Here is an 8,888-nt window from a genome sequence, read left to right as displayed (position 1 = left end):
TGACTGTGTTTTCTTTCTCATCATCTCCTGGTGAGAGCAGAGTGCATGCACTCCCTTTTAATTACCCTGAGTATGCAAATGTCCAAAATCATCTGCAGGCTTCACTCGTTTGGCCCATCCCTGTTTTCCTTAGTAGTATGCAACGGTCTTCCCGCTTTTGCCCACATTGATGGACAGCTTACCAAAGAACCCCCGAGCGTGTTTCCCAACAATTTTGTTGATGCTTTCTTTATGCAGAGGAATACGAGGATATCATCACTAAACAAACAAACACTTACTTCATATAGATAAGAGGAAGTATGCATTTTTGGTGGAGATTCTCCCCATTGTATTCTCGTTGTCTTCTGTTGATGAGGATTCATGTTATCACAGATTTGTGGATTAAGACGCTCCAGAAACAATTACATTGCCCAATTTACATGCACACAAGGTCACTGGAGACATTACCTCATGGTCCTTTATGCAGCTGTAGTGTAGAATATTCACTAGATATTTACCCAACGAGGTAGCACTAACTAATTATCCAGCAGTAAGTTCTCCAGTTGGGTAGACATTTTCAGCAAAACTGTGGACTCTTCATGGAAAAAATGAGGTTCCATTCTGGCCCTGATGCTCATTTCATAGAAATCAAAGCTCAAATGGGAAGCACTTACAAATATAAACAAAAGCAGGTGCCCCAGTTGTAGCGCCACTCCAGTAAAGCACAAAACGATCCAAACTTCTTGGGCTTTGCAAAGGAAAAGCAAGTGTGTTTTCTCTTGTATTCCGCGTTGAAAAATGATTTGAAATCCTTAATGGAGGTGAATGCTTCAATGATCAATTGGAATGCATTCTGATCTGTAGTGAATATAATGATTGGTTTCTTTCTTGTTGTCCCCTGGTTAGAGCAGAGTACATTGTTTTCCCTTTAAAATAACCTAAGTGTGCAAATGCCCAAAATACATAGCACCACTCACATACCCACTCACAGACACATACAGACCCATAGAGGCACTCACGCACCCACTCACACAGGCACTCATAGACCCACTCACAGACCCACACTGGCAGTCACAAGCTCACTCAAAGACCCACACAGGCACTCACATACCCACTCATAGGCCCACAGACGCATTCACACACCTACTCACACACTCACTTACAGACCCATAGAGCCACTCACACCCAGCCCCTAACCCAAGCAGATACTCACACACCCACTCAGAGACCCATACAGCCACACACACATCCACTCACAGACACATCCAGCCACTTACAGACCCACTCACAGACCCATACAGCCACTCACACACCCACTCACCAACCCATACAGCCAGTCACACACTCACTCACACACCCACCAAAACACTCAGTCACTCACACACCCACTCACTGACTTACACAGCCACTCACCCCCACTGTCAAAGGTGACAGGTTACAGTTGTGAATGAAAAATTTTGAGGAAACTCACTGAAAAAAAAAAGATTACAGGGACGTTTTAGTTAGGAAATAGAATTTTTTTTCAACCGTAGAAATTCACTGAAACAACCAAAGGTTACAGGACGTTATATTTAGAAAACATAGAAATTCACTGCAAAAACCAAACATTATAGGAACAATATAGTTTGGCTCAGATTTTACTCGTACAAAACCCTTCAAATTTAGCAGTTATAGTTTCCTGAGGTAACTATAACTTACTCCCCTGCAGTACACTGCTTATGACCTCACACATTACATCACTCACTTTCTAACTATAACGTCCCTGTAACCTTTGTTTTTTCAGTGAAAAAAAATATATATATAGGTGTATTATGTATATGTATATATATATATATATATATATATATATATATATATATATATATATATATATATATATATATATATATATATATATATATATATATATATATATATATATATATATATATATATATATATATATATATCTGGAAACCCTCAAACCACTTCCTGAGATCTCCCAACGGCAGTCAGGCGAGGAAAGAGACACAGACCTCCGAGGTTTTCAAGTGGGCAGTGATTTTATTAAGTGACCCAACACAACGCGTTTCAAGCCCGTAAGCCCTTCATCACGTGTCACAGATTGAATACACCATCATCTATATTTAAAGTGCAAAGGTGCCCCTCCCACTGTTTGCATCATAGGTCACATGTGCAAAAACATAGAAGAAATCCTGTTAATATTGTTACTATTTGTATTAACAACAACACTATTTGGATAGGCATATTACTATTGACACACGACAAAAATAGTAAAGTCCTATTTACATATATACACAATAATAACCTATACATTGCCTGCGTGCCACTATATATGTGTGTGTGTGTGTGTGTTTGTGTGTGTGTGTGTCAGGCTTTTTGGGAGTTCCCACAGTAGTGCCTCTAAAAATGGCCATGCAATGGGAACATGAGAACACCAAAGATAGTTAGTGCATGGCATGGACCGAAAAGGCCATGCTTTGCAGGAACTGGTTTGCATGCACACAGGGCTTGAGGCCTGGCGGAGAGGAAACTCCTAATATACTTGCCATGAATGCGGCGGTCCCGCCAAGCATATTGATGCATTTACACAGCTGCAACACCAGTAGGGAACAGCGGTTCCCCGCTGGCTGCGGCAGGCTGTGGTGGTCCGACAGCCCTAATTGTAATAGTGGCGGGTAAATGTGCCTACAAGGGACTTGCTCAATTTAAATATTTATCTGAATATTCCAATCAATGTTTGACAAACTCTAACAAATTAGTTTAGATTCACAATTTCTAAATCAATTTCTAATTCACATAATAACCAAGAAGATGTATAACACGGGTGTGTATATTCAAAAATAAACGTTTATATTAAGCAAATTGCATTAAAAAAGGGTACAAGATCCTACAAAGCACAAAGCAACAAGAAGTTATACTAATATATATCCTTCTTTGTTACAACTGTGTACATAATTTTTCAAATCTTTATAAGGCAGTGTAATAAGATTTTACAAACAACTTTGCCTTTGATGCAATGATCTGTGAAATCAATGTAAAGTGTTGACGTTTCAGCTTATATCTGTTTGCATCCAAGGACCATCTTCAGGACTTTATTTAAAATTTACAGATGAATGGCCCTTCGATAACATTGAAAGTAATTATAATTACTAAAATCCAAACCAGTAAATGGTGGCTTAAAGGCCTATGACTTATGAGGCAATCAAGGTTTGGTATTGCTTGTCCAAAGGAGTATCCACTCTTAACTTCCTGTAAGATCAACCTGTAAAATCACAGCATGGACCACAATTTCAGTCACGCTCGCTCACAGAATAATGATTAATATAAAAGTTTATTTTTGAATATACACACCTGTGTTATTACTCTTTCTTTGTTAATTTTGATTAAATGTGAATTAGAAACTGATTTAGAAATTCTGGATCTCAAACTGCTTTTATAGAGTTTGTTAAACATTGATTAGAATCATCAGAAACATATTTAAATTGAGCAAATCCCTTGTAGACTCATTTACCCACCAATATTTGTTTGCCCAAGTCGTTAAGGATTAATTCGGTTTCCTATTTACTTTAACTAATTGTAATAGGGCGGTCGGGGGACCACTACCTCTGCTCCCCCACGAGTCTGGAGGTCTGTGGACCAACAGACTCACAATCGGGCCCTAAGTAGTAAACTTAAATGTGAGCTCTCCCCATAGAAAAGGCAGTAGAGGTGAATGTACAGTTTTCCACATGTAGGTTTTGTGGATTGCATTTTGTAGTAAATTGCACTACTGTAACACTAGTTTAAAAATTACCAAAAGAACTTTGTGGATCGGGTCCTGTGAATCATTGAACATGACTGAAAAACAGCTTGGAAAGTATGCTGAAAAGTTACAGAGATTTAATATTTGTGAGATTAACATAGTAAAAAGCTATCCTTTAAAATAGAACTCACTCTAAGACAGCAGAGCTAACACTCAGTTTCACAGGTTTTACGTGTGAGAAAGCAGGCATATCCATTAGGTAAGGTTGGAGCCTTACACAGCAGTGTATTCAGAGATTACAATGCTATAAAAACGTATAATTATAGATCCTGAAATGCCTCCAGTGGAGTCGTGACATGACAGTTATACCACAAAGTCCTGGACACCCGTCTGTAGTGTCCAGCCCCAGTAACTCAGGCGGACACAGTGTGGTAGGGTCATGGACCTTCTTTATTATTCGTCCTCCTTCTTTGAATCCCAACAGCTTACCGCCCAGATGCCCCTTGGGCTCCCAGCTCCTCCCTTTCCGCCCCCCCTCGTCCCTCATGCGGGCTGGTCCTAGTGCCTGACCAGTTTGGTCACTGGGCACTCTCACTGCTGCATCAACATCATTCCATCTCCCCCTCTGTGAATAAACGAAAAAAGAAAACAAAATGGACACCACGGCAAACAGCAAATTGTTCTTTCTTTTAGAATTCTTCGATGAAGCGATACGGTAGGGCCTGTCGGGCTCATTCTCAGCGGCAGTCTCCATCAATGCCTGACTGTTAGTTGGCAGTGTCTCGGGATCTCTCTGTTCCAGTTTCGTTTCGGTTTCACATTGCGGGTGAGTTGTCTTCCGTCAGCCTCTGCAGTTCTTATAGTTCTGTTTTGTTGAAACGCTAGACTGCATCACACTATTACATCTCCCCCTTGTTGACAAAATAAACTTAGCGTCTAACATGTTTAATAGTTCCTCAGTCAGCCACACGGGTCTGCAGGCTGCCTATTTAGGCTACGAAGATGCATCTCCATTTCTTTTGTATGGCTTTCTGTTGCTTTGACGAGAACATCTTTTGTTACAGTAGGGCATCTTTGTAATTGCGAGACGTCTCGCGTGGTCTTCTTGTGCTCAGGTTCGTGGTGGTTTCCTATTAGCTTCTGGGTGATCCACTCATTTTCAGTTTCTGAGGTGACTGTGAAAAGCTCAACTTGATGGCGGCAGTCAGTCTTCATATGGGGCTCTTATTTGATTGACGCTCGATTTCCTTCATTAGGGGATGTTGTTCGGGTTCTTTTCCGAGCACCCGCATATGACTTTACTTCCTTTTGTCTTGTCCGGTCGAGGGCACCACTGCCTTCCTGTTCAAAGTCATGTATACCAGACGGTGAGGCGCTATCTGAAAAGACCATCTTGGTTTGGTTCGGGGACTCATTCGCTGCCTCTGTTTGCCTCACCAACTCCCACTCATGTTTGGGACTGGTGAGCTCTTTGACTGTCTGGGCCTGTGCATGTTTCTCTCTCATCTGATGATGATCTGTCTCTGTTAACACGTCTTGTCTTCCTTGCGGGGTGCCTGGATATTCCTTTCCCATCCGGTTGGTAGTGTCCACTATCTTTATTTTCTTTCCATAGGCCCTGTGGGTCAGCCTCGCTGACCCTATCAGTGGTGAAGGTATATGGTTTATATCTTGATGTATCTGCGATTGACATGACAGGTTGTCTTGTGGAGTAACTGAGTACTCAGGGACATTGATGTGAGATACGTTACTCTTGACGTGACTGATGTCATTTGATTCTGAGGTGTGTTCAGGTGGTTGACGCCATGGCCGTCGTCGGGACCATGACTCGGTCGACTCGAGGGATCGAACAGATGTGCTTTCTGAATCAGAGGTGGCTTCTGTCGATGTCCTTTGATACCGTTCTCTTGAGTGTGTTTTGAATAGATGATTTTTGAAATAGGTAGGCCGTGACGAGCTGCTCCTAGAGTCGGAGGTCTGTTTGGCATATTTCTCCGGGTACCTTTCTCGAAATGACTTCGATGTCGTCTTACTGGATGGGTTGTTTGATGACCACATATCTATCTCTTGTGGTTGATCTCTTGGTATATCTATCTCTTGTGGTTGATCTCTTGGCATTTTATTTCTACCTCTCTCGTGTGATGATAATGGTCTCCTCTCGGTTTCTTCATTGTCCCGGATGTCGTGGATGTGTTTGTCTTCCTCTTCCCGGTGTCCGAGTGAGTCAGTCCGTCTTATCCGGTTTGCTTCTCCTTCCCGCTTGTTTTGTGCACTGACATCTGTGTTACGGGTGTGATCATGTACCGAATTCCAGTGCTGGCGTAACTGGTCCAGTCTTCTATAATTTGCCTTTCTTGCACATTTGTTGGGCAGGCTGTCATCTGGTCCATTGGTGCGATCTGTCTCACTTGATGCTTCATCTGCTTCATAATCACTTGCACTACACGTTGAGTTTGAGGGTGAATAAGTGACGCTGTCGTACTCCTGCACATAGGCGCGGTTCTTTTGATAGTTCTCTTGCTTTGACCCGCTCTCCAGCTTCGGCCTTCTTGATTATTTCCTTTAGCGACCAATGCTTGTTTGTTGCTTGTCAGTGCTTATTTGCTGTTTCAGGCTCTTTGCCTGACTTCAAAATGGCCGCCGAGGATCCCTCGCAGGGGATTGGCCGATATTGCCTGACTTCAAGATGGCCGCCGGGAATCTCGTTTTCAGCGAGATTTCGGTCGTTTCTGCTCGTTTCTTCGGCGGGGGGGCCAGTTAGGCGGCGATTTCACTCACCGGAGCTGTGGTCCACCGCTTGAGTCACGAATCAAGGTAGGGCAATTTCCTTCACTTCTGCTGCCGATGTGGACACTCGGTAGGCGTTTTCTTTGGCCACACGCTTCTGCCGCCGAGGTGGGCACTCGGTGGGCGCTTTGGGCAGCGCACTTCCACCGCCGAGGTGGGCACTCAGTAGGTGCTTTATTTAACACTATTACGCCGACGAGGTGGGCACTCGGTAGGCGCTTAAATTACCGCTATTCCGCCGCCGAGGTGGGCACTCGGTAGGTGCTTTAATTACCGCTATTCCGCCGCCGAGGTGGGCACTCGGTAGGCGCTTTTATTATCGCTCGACCGCCGCCGAGGTGGGCACTCGGTGGGCGTTTTTCGCCGCGCGCTCGAGCCTCCAGACGTGGGGCGAGCTCCGGGCCAGTCGGTCACCGGTTGCTGCTGTGGCTGTCCACACGCTTGGGGTTTCTTTCGCCTTCGTCGCCAGTTGTAGTGTCCAGCCCCAGTAACTCAGGCGGACACAGTGTGGTAGGGTCAAGGACCTTCTTTATTATTCGTCCTCCTTCTTTGAATCCCAACAGCTTACCGCCCAGATGCCCCTTGTGCTCCCAGCTCCTCCCTTTCCGCCCGCCCTCGTCCCTCATGCGGGCTGGTCCTAGTGCCAGTTTGGTCACTGGGCACTCTCACTGCTGCATCAACATCATTACACCGTCCAATATTACTATAACATCAATAAGTGTTCAGACACCTCATACATCATTACTCAACTATGAACTATCAACATACTTTGGAAATGAACAAATTGTGTCATCGTCTGGAAATGCACTCATGTTGCCAGGCCATACAAGCATTTTACTTTTCGCAAATAAACAAATATCAGCGTGCACATTTCCGAGAATGCATTTGTTTGGACGTAGTCGGCATTTTTTTATTGTTAGCAACTCATCCCTCCTCACACCCACTCCAAAAAAAGCTTGTTATGTTCGGGCAAGGCAATCTTTCTTTTTACCAGGCAACTTTTCTATTTTTTGAACATTAACTAACTTTCACCTAGCATCACTGTTAAAGGCCGGTTTTTCATTTTCGACAAGTGCACTAATTTCATCCCCAATCTTGTAATTGTCTAAAAATACGCCCTTTCTGCCTAAAATATAAAAAAAAATTGTTTTGTTTTATAAATTTATAATATAGCACCACATTATCCTCTCCATATTTCGCGTTTGCAACACATTCCTTGTCACAGACTTAACTGCCAAGATGCCACAGATGGTCGATGCATGCCTGGATGATGCTCTGAACTCAATTAAAAATATCAGTTTCATATTCGCATTGGTGTCTATTAAATGGATGCGCCTCTGCCCAAATACCCCTCAGGGGCAGCTACCCCTGATGTGTTACCCAGGGCAATTTAGCTATTTCTATGTCGTTTTGCAGACCCTGGTTTGGCAACTGCAACATCATTTGCTGTTTAAGAGAAAAAGAACGTCTTATAGTTGTGTTCGACAATGAAAAGTGACTTATGCAGAACATTTACAGAAAACACTTTGCCTCTTGTTTGGCAACTGATTTCCATCCTTTTTGCGCATGCGGGTCTAAGAAGTATCTGCTTACCTTTTAACAAACATAGATTAGAAAGTTATTTGAGCTTTAAAGTTGAAAGAAAACAAGTGTGTACAATGTAGAGTATCCTTCCATGGTTTCATCAAACGTCCGAAAATCTTCAAAGAGCTTTTCTTAATTTCTTTAATGTCCTGTCGCTTTTCCTTGAACTCTGCGGGCCCGATTCACAGAACTAACTTAAGACAAAACCCTAAACTTACTACTTTTGGTATTCACAGAAGTTAGGATTTTGTCTTAAGTTTGTCTTAAGACAGACTTAAGACAGACTTAAGACAAACTTAAGTTAGGATTTTGTCTTAAGTCTGTCTTAAATCTGTCTTAAGACAAACTTAAGACAAAATCCTAACTTCTGTGAATACCAAAAGTAGTAAGTTTAGGGTTTTGTCTTAAGTTAGTTCTGTGAATCGGGCCCTGCCTTCTTCTGCCAAGGAGAGACTTTTTTAAAAGGCAAGTGGTTACTTCATGGGACTTGGGGGCATATTACCAAGCAATAGCGATAATTATCGCTATTGCTTGGTTAGAGACAAAAATTTACTGTAGAGCTGCGGCGATTTGTATCGCAGATAAACCTTGGTATTACCAAGGTTTATCGCAAATGCGATAAAAATCTGCCGCAATGCATGAATATCGCTGAAAAGTCAGCGATATTCATGCATTACCAAGCTAATGCTCTTAGTCATGTTATCCACCTCCCATTGGATAACATGGCTAAGAACTGCTCAGGGCAGGTGTTAGCTTTTGAAGATATTCACGCTTAGCGCGAATATCTCCAAAA

Source organism: Lissotriton vulgaris, unplaced genomic scaffold (genome assembly GCF_964263255.1).
Source record: "Lissotriton vulgaris unplaced genomic scaffold, aLisVul1.2 SCAFFOLD_6969, whole genome shotgun sequence".
NCBI lineage: Eukaryota > Metazoa > Chordata > Amphibia > Caudata > Salamandridae > Lissotriton > Lissotriton vulgaris.
This window is presented reverse-complemented; position numbering follows the sequence as displayed.